Here is a 12,385-nt window from a genome sequence, read left to right on the forward strand (position 1 = left end):
ACCAGAGAAACAGAGTTTCTCTGTGCAGATCTGGCCAGCACCAGTTTCCAACCCCTTGGATTTGCCATCCAGGAGGAGGAGGTGAGTTCAGTCTCTGATGTGGCAATGTTTATGCAGGAGCTCAACTTAAGCACGTAGGCAGAGCTGTCAGGAGGACAAGCTGGGCTCCGCTGCTCATCAAATCTTGTTCCTCCTCCTGAGACGTGGGCAAACTCCATACAGCGACTGTATGAAATAGGTGCCTGTCCCCTGAGAAGGTGCCACCAGCTGCCTGCCACCAGCATCCCTTTTAGCTGGACCAGGACTTCTAGGCAGGCTGGACCACTGGGCAGCTCCTAGCTGAAGCAGGCAATAGTGAGTTACCCATAGGAAACCATCCAAACCCCTCCAACAACATCCTTAGCTCAGAGACCTGTGCCTGACTAACTGTGCTCGGTTTCAGTGTGGAAAATGGATCTAGAGGACTTGCATGATGCATGTGCACAGCGGGGGTTATTGCTTTTCAACAAAGTAAAATAGGAGGTCTGGATGCCCCTCTGCTCTACAGCATACTTGCTTAGATTGTACTGGCCTCTTTCAATCATCTCTATATCATGTGATGAGCAGGTAACCTAGGCCAAATATTTGAAGAGGGTGCCCACTAAACTGTCAGAAACACCCCTCAGAAATATCATTTGAAGTCCCTTCCATAAAAAGAATCTGGAGCTTGAAATATGTGCAGAGCACGGAAAAATAGGCTCTAGCAGCACATTTTGAAAATCAGTGCTTTAGGCAATCTCCTTAGCAGCTTGTTAGATGTTTTATAAGTGTCCTTCCCAGCTCCAGAAGAAATAATAGTACTAATGATTGTGTCAGATACAAAATAATTTCACAGCCTTTTTTGTCTGCAAGCTTTCCAATTTCAATAAATCATGTGCCCTTCTATGCAGCTGAAGAAATCCAAAACCCATAGTACAGACAGCTTGGCTGGCAAAAAAAAAAAAAAAAAAAAAAATAGAAAGGACACCAGGGCCATCTTTTTCTGCATTAGTTCCAGCCAATACTTTGTTTGCCTTAGCAAGTCAGGCACTTGCTGAGCTGTGATACCTTCTCATTAGCACGGCTGAGCGCTCTCTGGGATCCCAGGAGAAGGTGTTAGTATTAAGCATGGGGAAGCATAGTAAGAGAATTGGCACACACCTGCATGTTTCACTGGTCTGCAAAGTGGGCTGGTGTCCCCGAGAGAGTTGGTGAACATCCAGGCTCCCTCAAGGCTGGGGTCGTGAGATAGTCACCCTGGCAGTGGAAGCTATGGCACGATAGATATCCGTTCAAGCAGAGAAACGATTTGCACATCTGACATATTGGGGGAGTGTTTTAACTAGTGAACTGTGGGAACTAGTAAGCTCCCTGCAAATACTCCTATGCTCAGGACAGTTGTCCTTGTGGACATAACCACATCTGAATGATTGCATCAATCCACCAGGAAAAGCTTTCCTGCTAGTGACATCCTTGGTGACGGGTGAGATGAAGCAGGGCAGAAAGGACCTAAGTGCCTTTGTGCCTTCTACCCAACAACATATCAGTGAGAGTTTTACTTCTTTGATTTTAAAGATGGAATATCATATGGGGGAAGTAGCAAACTCATTTCACACTTGAAATGGTTGGTTTATTTGTAACAAAATAATTGCAGCCCAGGCTAGAGTTATTTGAAATACCCAGAAACAGACAGTAAAAATTCACATTTCCACGAGTCTTTTGAAACTCCCTGTTGAACTTTCACTGCAGGTGATGGGGGAAAGGACCCAGAAACAACTGTTTTAAAAAAAAAAAAAAAAAAAAAAAAAGGTGCATTGAAAAGAGCAGAGGATAATGAATCTTCAGTGCTCAGTGCAGTTACAGATCATGAATAAATAACTTGCTAGATCAATCTTCCTATGTTGATTGCATTCATCTACTCTTTTTGTTCTGAATAATAGAAAACATCACTCCAGACTCTTGCAGAAAGTAGGCTAAGGCCAACAGCTCTCCAACATCACAGTTTGGGCCTCCAGTTGTCTGTAGAGCACTTGAGTGGGGTGATAGCCTCCTCTTCTGCTCCTCCTCCCTTGCAGGTGTTCCCTCCTGTTCAGTCCAGCTCCTTGCATATGGTGGTTCAGGCTCGGGTAGAGCTGTTCTGTCTACATTGCTGGATGAGGGAGGACTCACCCAAGCCTGCATAAGGAGAAACACGAGCATGTGTGCCCCTTGACCACATGCAGTCCCCAAACACTGGGGCTGATGAAGCAGGTTTACATCTCATAACTAATTGCAGATCCTGGCTGAGCTTTGTCTGGAATTTGTATGCTCTCCATCCAATTCTCTGGTACCCGCTAGACTCTGAGCTCACACAATGATCTTTCCATTAATTAGGATACTTACACTACCTTTTTTCTTATTCAGTTGCCTATTTTTTCACATTTTGTAAGAATTTAATTACCTTTGAAACCTCTTCCCTGCTCTGTAAGATCTGATTGAAATTTAGCCAATGGATTCAGAAACTACAGTGTAGGGACAATTTAAAAACCCAAAGGAGATAGTTACACAGTAATGTGAAATAATATATAATCCATTTGAGTTTAATTTATCCACAGCAGTTACAATTTTTCCCTATATGTTAACTGATGTAATTTTGAGAAATTTATTCCAATCCTGTATGTCCGCTCTTTTTTCATTGAGCTGCCTGAAATACCTGGCACCACCTGGTAGATGTTTCCCCTCAAGACCTGCCAGGGACCCCACACCAGGCAGAGCAGCAGCCTCAGCTAACAATCTTTTCAGTGTGTCTACAGAGTAAAAAAAGCAATTCAAACAAGAAACAAAAGGTCAGAAACCAAAAAGCATGTGATTAAATTAAATTTTTGTGTGTGGATATTTAATCTCTTAATTGTTAAAGCTGTACCTGAACTCCCGGGCTTTGCCATAGAGGTAAGTGGGAAACTGAAGTGTAATGATCTTCTTTGGGACATCTCCATCTTCCACCCGTGTTTTTCCACTGCACTACTCTGTGTCTAAGCTTCGGGTCTTATCTTGCTTTTTCCCCCCCGTGCAAGTTGTGATAAACCCCCATAAGGTCCCTGTTCCCTTCACCCATGGCCACTGTCTCAGGGGTTGGTGGGGAGCTGCCTCTCCCTCACATCGATCCATCATAGGCCATGGATAGTGTGAGCTTTTTCTTTCTGGTAGAAACAGCTCCCAGTAACTGCACGCTGAGATTGATAAGAATGACTGGTTGGGGCAATTTGGTGTTTTGAATCCTCCCATATATTGTCCTTTTTGGAAAGCACCTGACCTTTAGCATCCTTCTTCAAATTGTCTTCCTACTGTACCATTGACTAATCCCAAATGGATGTCTTTTTTCCACATAGCATGGCTTGAGGCTTTCATGGGAGAATGATGATGCAAAATACAGTCCTCAAGGTCTGAAAACATCATTTTATAGTGGAGAATCTGTGTCATACTTCTTGGCAGGGAGAGCACAGGGCGAGTATTACTAAGTACGTAGATGGGTCTGAATGAAGGTTGTCCATGGTCAGTTGAATTCTAGCCACCAAACATGAACACTGGGGCTTTAGACTTCCATAGAGTACTTGCAAAGTGTTGTCACCATTTAAGAGCAGTTGGTAGATTAATTTCACTGTGGTTCAATTTGCAGTTTAATGGCATCAAGGTTAGAATGGATTACAGCCATACATCTGGCCTCCAGCTTTAAATATGGCACCGGGTATTATTCACTGAATTTCACAAATGTTTTAGGAGTATCACTGGTATACAAACAACATCCTATGCACTGTCCCAATTATTTTGCATTTGAATTTCAGAACTGGTGGCCTGAGGGGCAAAGTAGTTTAAATGCTTAATTTTGCAAATCAGCTTCCAATCTTATGTGGCTACATGATGCCAGGCAATTATACATGTAGAAATATTACGGGATAAGACTGATGCAATCAAAGATAACTTGACTGTAACATTCACATATTGTTTTCCCCTTCTGTCAACAGTTTTTTTATTGCTTTTTTTGTTTGGTTCGGGTTTTGATTGCGGAAGTTAATTTTAAAGATGTTACAGGAGAAACATATGTGTCTACACTGTGGGGTGACCTACCTTTAAACTGATGCCTTCAACTATTAACAACAGTACATTTTCCAGCAGCCCCATTTCAGACCCAGTGTCCATGCTGCTGTGGCTTCGTGGCCATCCCTGCACCAGCAACCTCGAGGATGTCTGGCTCAGCTCTGCCTCTGGGAGGAGAAGGTACATTTTCCTCCTCCTGCCGTAAATCTCCTTTCTGAGTCATCCATGGAGGCTCATAGCTCCAGTGATGGTCATTGTGAGCCACAGCCAGGAGCTTCTCTCCCCGCTTCCACAGCATTGCTGTTTCCTGTGGCAGACTTTTCTAGAAATCTCTAAATTTTAGGGAGACATGCTGCGGTTCTGTTCATAACTCACGACCTGCTGGTGTTTTATTCAACTGTGTGCTCTCAAGTAGCCTTTGTTTGCATTATTATCTGGAGCAGTGTGATATGACTGTCCTACTTTGCCTCTCATAAAAATAGCACAGAAATAAGGTTTGATCTCTTTCCAACCACAGAGATAATTGTGAGCTGTTTGCTTCCACGATCTTCCTAGTCAGTTGTTATAGCTATTTTAAAATGTTTCTTTCAGAGCTTTTTTTTTTTGATGGGGTCACCAAGATTGGTGGTAAATCTTGATACACCTGTCAAAATACCTTTTTTTCACTGACAGAACATTTTGTATTAGATGTTGCAGCATTAGTGTATTTTAATATGTATCCCTTTCTTTTGCTGTTCTTTAAAGTAGTTTGGAGGATACAATTTTCAAATCTTTTATTGTAAATCTTTTTATAAAAGTGTCTCCATAGCTGCTTCTTTCTTTCTTTCTTTTTTTGAAATCAGGTTTCTTTCTGACAGGATCAGATCTGAAATCATTTGTTATTTTCCTTGCATTTTTCATTTCTGAAGTCAGGCATTGCTTTTTACACAGTTTCTGTGGGTTTTTTGAGGCTTTTGTACTTCTTTTCTCCCCTTTTAATATTGATTCTAATGTTTGTCAGACAATTTTATTTCTGGTGTCTTTGTTCTCTGCTTTGTTTGATCTTTCCTATCGCTGCTTTCCTACAAGTATTCTAAGTAAATTTCTTTAATTTCCAAATGATATACTTTCTCTAAGTACTGTTGACATGGAAGAAAAGCAGAAGAAACATTGTAGACTTTACGCTGGTTCGACAGTCTAATAAGAGATATAAACAAACTACACACTGGAAAGGGGAAAGCAGCTCCTTATAAATCTTATAGGTTTCTTGTAATGGAAAGATAACATACCTGACAAATATGAGTGACTTCCAAAGGAGAACAGCATCAAGCTGTGGATCCAGCCAAGCCAGTGTGGGAACATAAATTAGTTGCTTTATAAAGTGGATCTACTTCAAGAGAAGAAATGGAACGACTTCCACCAGATTCTGACTGTCATTGGAAGGTGATATTGGGTGTATTCAGGTCTGGGTAGAGATGGATCTCTTCACTATATCTCCACAAGAATTCAGAAAGAGGGTCTTGTCATACACCAGGGTGAAAATCCAAGTACAATAATAGAGTCCCTGAACAGTGATGTGAAAAATTAACTAGCAGTTAGAAAAACTTATCCAGCTACCAGGGAAGGCTGGAATGAATCGTGCTCAGCTGCTGCTGTTTACATTTCTCATGCTCTGCTAATTTCTTCAATTTCTTACAACCCTCTTTGTTTTGGCTGTATCTTTTCTTGATGCCACTGCGCAGCCCAGCTGGGTTTCAGCTGTTCTTGGGGGTGGAGAGAAGAGCCAAGAATTCATGGAGGGGGTCTCATAAGCCATTTCTACTATACTATTTAATTCATGAAATCTGTATTTATGGTGTTGAAGTCTAACTGAGAGCTAGGACCGTGGTGTGCTGTGCTTATACGCACAACCCAAAGCAAGAAGTGAGAATGATGCATAAATCTTCCAGGCGGGGGGGGGGGGGGGGGGTGGGCAGCAAATGGGAGAAATGTCAGAAAACCGTGAGATACTGCTAATAAAACTACTCAGAATTGCTGGCACATGGCAAGGGGCTTTACAACATCCCAGCCAAACTGAGGCGTCAAGCTGGGGACAGCATCACATCCCATCAGTGAGCTGCAAGAGGTGCAGAGTGAGCTGACAGTGAAGGTGACAGCCTGGGAAATGCCCTGGAAGGGCATGAATTCAGGGTGGTTTGCATATGTTGACTCTAGAGTAGCAAAGCAAAAAAAGCTGCCCTCATTACAGTAATTACAGCCAGGAAAGGCATGCAACTTTTTTCTTTTTGTCCAAAATACTGAACTTTCCCTCTGAAGATATTATTAGCAAAGCCATCCCTCACCACCACCTCTCCAGAGCCCTCCTGGCTGGAGGACTGCTCATTTTGAACAATTGTCACCTCTGTCTGTAGTAAGGGGAAAGTCCCATGGGCCCAAAAGGAAAAACTGTGTAGCATTATAAGCTTTTAAAAGGAATACGTTTCCTGTGTAAGAAAACCAAGCTAGCCATGGAGAAATTGTTCCCCAAAGAGCAGGAACACTATGAGTCCTTTTCCTCCAAGAATCACTGTCACAGGTAACGCTTGCTATTGATCAGGCACAGCCTCAATCCCAACCTTTCCCATTTATGAGCATGTTTTAAGAACCTTATAACTCAGCTGTTGGGGACAGAACAAAGGGCAGGAATGTCTAACACTTGGGAATTCTGATTAAAGATGCCACTTGCAAATGATGTCTTCTCTCAGACCAGGTACTTTGGCAAGCCTGGCCTGGCCCAGCCCTCCCTGAGGTCATATCTGAAAGCAAGAATAAATGTTGCACTCAACAAGTCCAAGGGAGTAGAAGTTTTCCCCCCCTCCTGTGACCTTCCCATTCTCTTTAGATGTGCTGGGGATACAAGGGAGAAGGGTCCATCTGCCTGTATGTGCTGAAACAACTGTTAGAGTTGCACAGCTTTTAATACGGGTGAAGCCACACATAATTTATTCTCCCCCTTGTACAGAGCTAAACTAGCATAGGAGTGATTATATTGGCACAGGCATATCCACCAGCATGCTCCCAAGCCTGCTACATTTAAGCTTTAGAATTAGAATCATTAAGTTTAGAAAGGACCTCTAAGATCATCAAGTCCAACCATCGACCCAATACCACCATGCCCACTAAACCATGCCCTGAAGTGTCATGTCTACGTGTTGTTTGAACACCTCCAGGGATGGTGTCTCCACCACTTCCCTGGGTAGCCTGTTCCAATGCCTGACAACCCTTTCAGTAAATAATTTTTTTCTAATATCCAATCTAAACCTTCCCTGGTGTGCAACTTGAGGCCATTTCCTCTCATCTTATCATTTGTTACTTGGGAGAAGAGATCGACCCCCACCTCACTACAACCTCCTTTCAGGTAGTTGTAGAGAGCAATAAGGTCTCCCCTCAGCCTCCTTTTCTCCAGGCTAAACAACCCCAGTTCCCTCACCTGCTCTTCATAAGACTTGTGCTCTAGACCTTTCACCAGCTTCATTGCCCTTCTCTGGACACACTCCAACACCTCAATGTCTTTCCTGTAGTGAGGGGCCCAAAACTGAACACAGGACTCGAGGTGCGGCCTCACCAGTGCCGAGTACAGGGGAACAACCACCTCCCTGCTCCTGCTGGCCACACCATTTCTGATACTGGCCAGGATGCCGCTGGCCTCCTTGGCCACCCGGGCACACTGCTGGCTCATATTCAGCCGGCTGTCAACCAGCACCCCCAGGTCTTTCTCTGCTGGGCAGCTTTCCAGCCACTCTTCCCCAAGCCTGTAGCGCTGCATGGGGTTGCTGTGACCTAAGTGCAGGACCCAGGACTTGGCCTTGTTGAACCTCATACAATTGGCCTTGGCCTATCAATCTTCAGCCTGTCCAGATCCCTCTGTAGAGCCTCCCTACCCTCAAGCAGATCAACCCTCCCTCCCAACTTGGTGTTGTCTGCAAGCTTCATGTATATCGTTAGGGCTTGCTGGCCCTGTCTGTCCAAACTTGCTGGAAATCAAATTCCTGCTGCCCGCCAGCTCCTGGCTAGTCCCCTGCAGGCATCATCTCCCTGATCCTCCCCAAGGCATTCATCCCAATCCCGTGCAAACATCTGTCTGCCCTGCCTGATGTCCCCAGTCAGGGCATCCCACTTGGGGACTGCTCTGTCACATGCAGTTCCTGCTGGCAGTGCTGGGAGCATCTCTCCTCTTCCCAGGCCACCTGTGAACAGCCCCAGAGGATGGACAGGCTCCAGCTCTTCTGGGTTAATAGATGGGGAGAAGTGGGGTGTCTTCTTCTGCAAAGAAACCCCAATACCTGCACATGAAAGTTACCGGATGTGTAGAAATCCAGCATGCAGCAGCAAGAGTCCTCAGGAGCATGACCTACCAGGAGAGCTTTGAAGGCTGCTTAGTTTAGAGGAGAGATCAACAACAGACATGGCTGCAGCTTTCACACAAGTAACAGATTCCCACGCAAGGGCTAGAGCAAAAACCAATGGGCTTAGCTCAAGGCTAGTGAGGAACAAGGCAGCCAGTAGAAGAAATCACTGACAATGGGAGAGTGAAGCGTGGAGGAAGGCATAGTCTCTACCTGTGAGACCCTGCAGCACAAGATAGAAGTTATCTGTTAGATACAACATTGTATAGATGATCATGGTCCAGAGCAGGGAGCTGGACACCTTCTAGCCTCATTCTTAATGGTACCAGGGTGGGACAGAAAGGCAGGGAGGTAAACAGGCAACTAGCCAGGGCGGAGTCTGGTGAGATTAAAAAAACAAACAAAAAAAAGGATTTTATAAAATCATAAGATGATGTAACTTGTTTTCTTAGGAGAGAATTTTAGATTTGAGTTCTTCTTTTGCACATCTGTTGGTTTCCATTACTTAGAAGTAACAAGATGTAGTTTATTTTATGAAGCCTGGAGGTGTGGTACATGCCCCAGCTGTGCCAAACTTCTATACAATTTATTTTTTACCAGATGTTCCAGTGCCCAAACTAATGGGCAGTGAAACACACCCTAAGTCCTGCTAAGTGCTCACCCTCAGGTGAGTCTCTTCATCATCCAGGAGTCCAAGATTTTAGTTGAATTGATTTTAATGGTTTGGGTTCAGCTGAGAGGCTTCTGAGATCAACAGCCCAAAGCCAAAATTGTCCATGGTCTCCTTGTCCTAACTCTTTGTTGCATCATGCTCAGAGTAATGATTTACTGAAGCGTGGCTGGCACGAGGCCCCAGCCATGCTCTGAGCATTGGCAGTGCCCAGAAAAGCAAATACTGGCAGAAAATAGATTTCTTGGAGGAGAAAGAAGCTGGCCCATAAATTTCAAAGCAGGAGCTGCTCTGCAAGTCTGGAGCCATGGAGATATTCGGATGGGGGAAAATATTGCAAGAGGTAGTGCAGTTGTTCAGCAGGGTTTTGGGGGTGGTTTTTGTGGTTTTTTTCTACAAAACCTCCAGCGCTTGGTACATGTTTGCAAAGCCCCTGCATTGGTAGAATGGCTTACAGCACAGTTCAAGTGCTTGTAGCCACCTGCAGAGAGCTGGACAGCTCTGCCCCGTGACCACTGTCCATATCCCATGAGAAGGGACCATGGGGGAAAGAGGTGTCTGTATGGCAGATCTTGACACTTCCTGCACAGCAATGGATTGCCTAGGCTGTATTATTAAAATAATAATAATAATGCCATGCATTGGCTGTGAGCTGGCACAGCCATTCAGCAGCCCATACGTGGATGTGCATCACTTCATTTATAAGAGAGCTCTCCTGGCAAGGAGCAGCTTGAAAATGGGGGGAAAACAGTGTAAATTTTTAGAGAAAACCTCATTAATCTAAAACCACTTTGCAGGCAGGAAAACAAGTCTATTAACCACAAATCCAACCAAGTGCTGTGGCTGACCATTACTGCTCTCCCTGCATTTCAGGTGGGACAACATGACCTACCAGCAGCTTGGAAATCTGCTGACAGCTTGTAGGAAACCCTCATCTTCCTGGCATCCCTGTACTTAAACACCTTTGGAGCCCTGTTTATGAATTCCGAGTCCAAGTCCTTGGTGTGCAGCTAATCCCATGGGAATACTCCTGCCACCAGCAGCAAGCAAGGACACATCTCCCACCTGTAAAGCTCTCCGTGGCTCCCTGTGTATGCAGCTGCTGTAGCAATAGCCTCCAGAAATGATGGTGCAATGCAGGAAACCTGAGTTACATTTCAGGCTGCATCTCATTGCAGAGTGGAGAGCACATGCTGGGCTATTGGGACATGCACATTTGCAGTGCCACTCCACCACCACCAAACAGAAGATCACTGTGGCCAACGCATCTCTTGGCTCCCAGCTACAGGCTGGTCATCACTACCAGGTTCATTCGGTTCTTTGCTCATTAGGCTCTTTGTAAATAGGCAGGAAATCCAAAGGTGTGACACTCTACCCTGAGCTCATTGATGCTTATTCGAGAGTGCTGTGCTCTATTGTGAGCTTTGTCTCCATCAGTAAAAAGAACAAAATTACAGGCTGTTTCAGGCAAAGCTATGCAAAGTATCAGTGATGCACAACACACCCTGGGCAGAATGATCTGTGGCTGGTGTAAGTCAGCAGGAAGCAGGCAGAAGGCGACAGTAGAGGAAAGGGTTCCCTGCCTCTGCAGAAATGGGAGCACAGGTCATCAAAACTTGGGTTACCAGGAGCTTGCCTGAACTTGGAGAACTGGTATGGACTCTGAAAAGCACCTCCACCCCAGTGCTCACAGATCCCTATAGACACATACAGGTTTTCGACCCTCAGTGCTGCAGATCCTTGTGGTTTTCCCTTTGGCTGCAGTAAAAAATTCTGTTCAAAATAGTAAAATTTAACAACAAGAAAAAACGTACACACCTCTTCCCCGGAAGTGTTCCTAGAAACTCCCTTAGAAAGACAATCAAGACATACACACAGCTGGTCTTTCTTCGTCTAGAACTGGATCTCCAAAGCTCCATCTAAACTAACAATGAAAGCAAAGGGGGAGTAAAGCATCAACGTTCACAAAGGCATCCAGCCCCTGCATACAGATTGACACCCAATAGATTTTACCTTCAGGAAATAAATGGTGTAGATTTTAAGCCACTTACACTTCTGGCCTCTGTACTGACATGTGGTGAGCAGTGAGTGGGTGAAAATTAGCTTTGCAGAGCTGCAAACTTAGTATTTCCCAGGGAAGGAGCCCCTGGAAAAGGGGTCTGGCTGGCTATTGAGCAACAGAGTTGCCCGTCATGGCAATACGTTGGCTGAAGTTGAGCAGCTACCAAGCCCTTCCTCACCTCCTGCAGCACAGACAGGAACTCTTCTACCCTTTTCTCCAAGCAAGGACTCCAGCCAGTGCAGACCTGCTCTACTCCTGGTAACTCAAGGACCCTTGCATCTTCCAAGGCTGCAGCAATCTCTCTCCTCTCCCCCAGCCTCCTTCCCCAGAGGTTCCTCACTTATTCCTCCCCAAGCCATCTCCTCAAAGCCAAACATCCCCTTAGCTGTTACCAGCACCAAACAGCACGCGGCTGCCTGCAGACCCCTGGGACACCATTACACCACATGTGGCTGCGTCCCCTCCTCACAAAACAAGCCAGTTGGCCCCTTTGGGCCTGATGCCCCTCTAACAAGTCCCCAGATTCGGTGAGTTGTTCAGGACAACCTGTGCTGGGAAAGGCACCATTGTAACTGGCATACCAAGAGCAGTTAACACCATGCTTGGCTTTTTGTTCAGCTCTGACAGGTAAATGAGATGTTTAGTGATTTCTGTATGGTCTGGTTTACAGCTGAGAGAAGTGGCTTTATCTGAGCTGCTCCACTAGTTATTTAGAGAAGAAGGGAGGAAAAAAGAAAACTGCCTGGAGGTTGGGAATTAAATGCTTTTTTCTGTTTATTCCCCCTCGAGAAAAAGACCAGCAGCATTTTGGCATTTGGGAGATCCTTACAGCTCAGGGGGAAAGGTGGGATGCTCAGAGCAGGACAGCAGAGGGCCCACCAGGAAACCCTGAACTTCTGGCTAAGGCTGCCAAAGCCCATGTCAAAGCTGTTGAGGGACAGACCCTCTATGGACAGTTGATTTTCTTCTTTCACAGGGAAAGGGAGAGTAAAGAAACCCAGCTGAGCTGCTGCAAATGGGGCTGGATGAACCCCACAAAGCACACTAGAGCACAAACTTCAGCTTGTCTGTGGTAGCTGGATCTCGCCACAGCATCGTGGCACTTGCTATGTCCCAGCTCCCCTGGAATTTATTAAAAAGAAGTAAATAAATTTTTTAGTCCTCAGGACTGCAAAAAACATCTCCATTTCAGCTCAT

Source organism: Buteo buteo, chromosome 2 (assembly GCF_964188355.1).
Source record: "Buteo buteo chromosome 2, bButBut1.hap1.1, whole genome shotgun sequence".
In the NCBI taxonomy this organism is placed as follows: domain Eukaryota; kingdom Metazoa; phylum Chordata; class Aves; order Accipitriformes; family Accipitridae; genus Buteo; species Buteo buteo.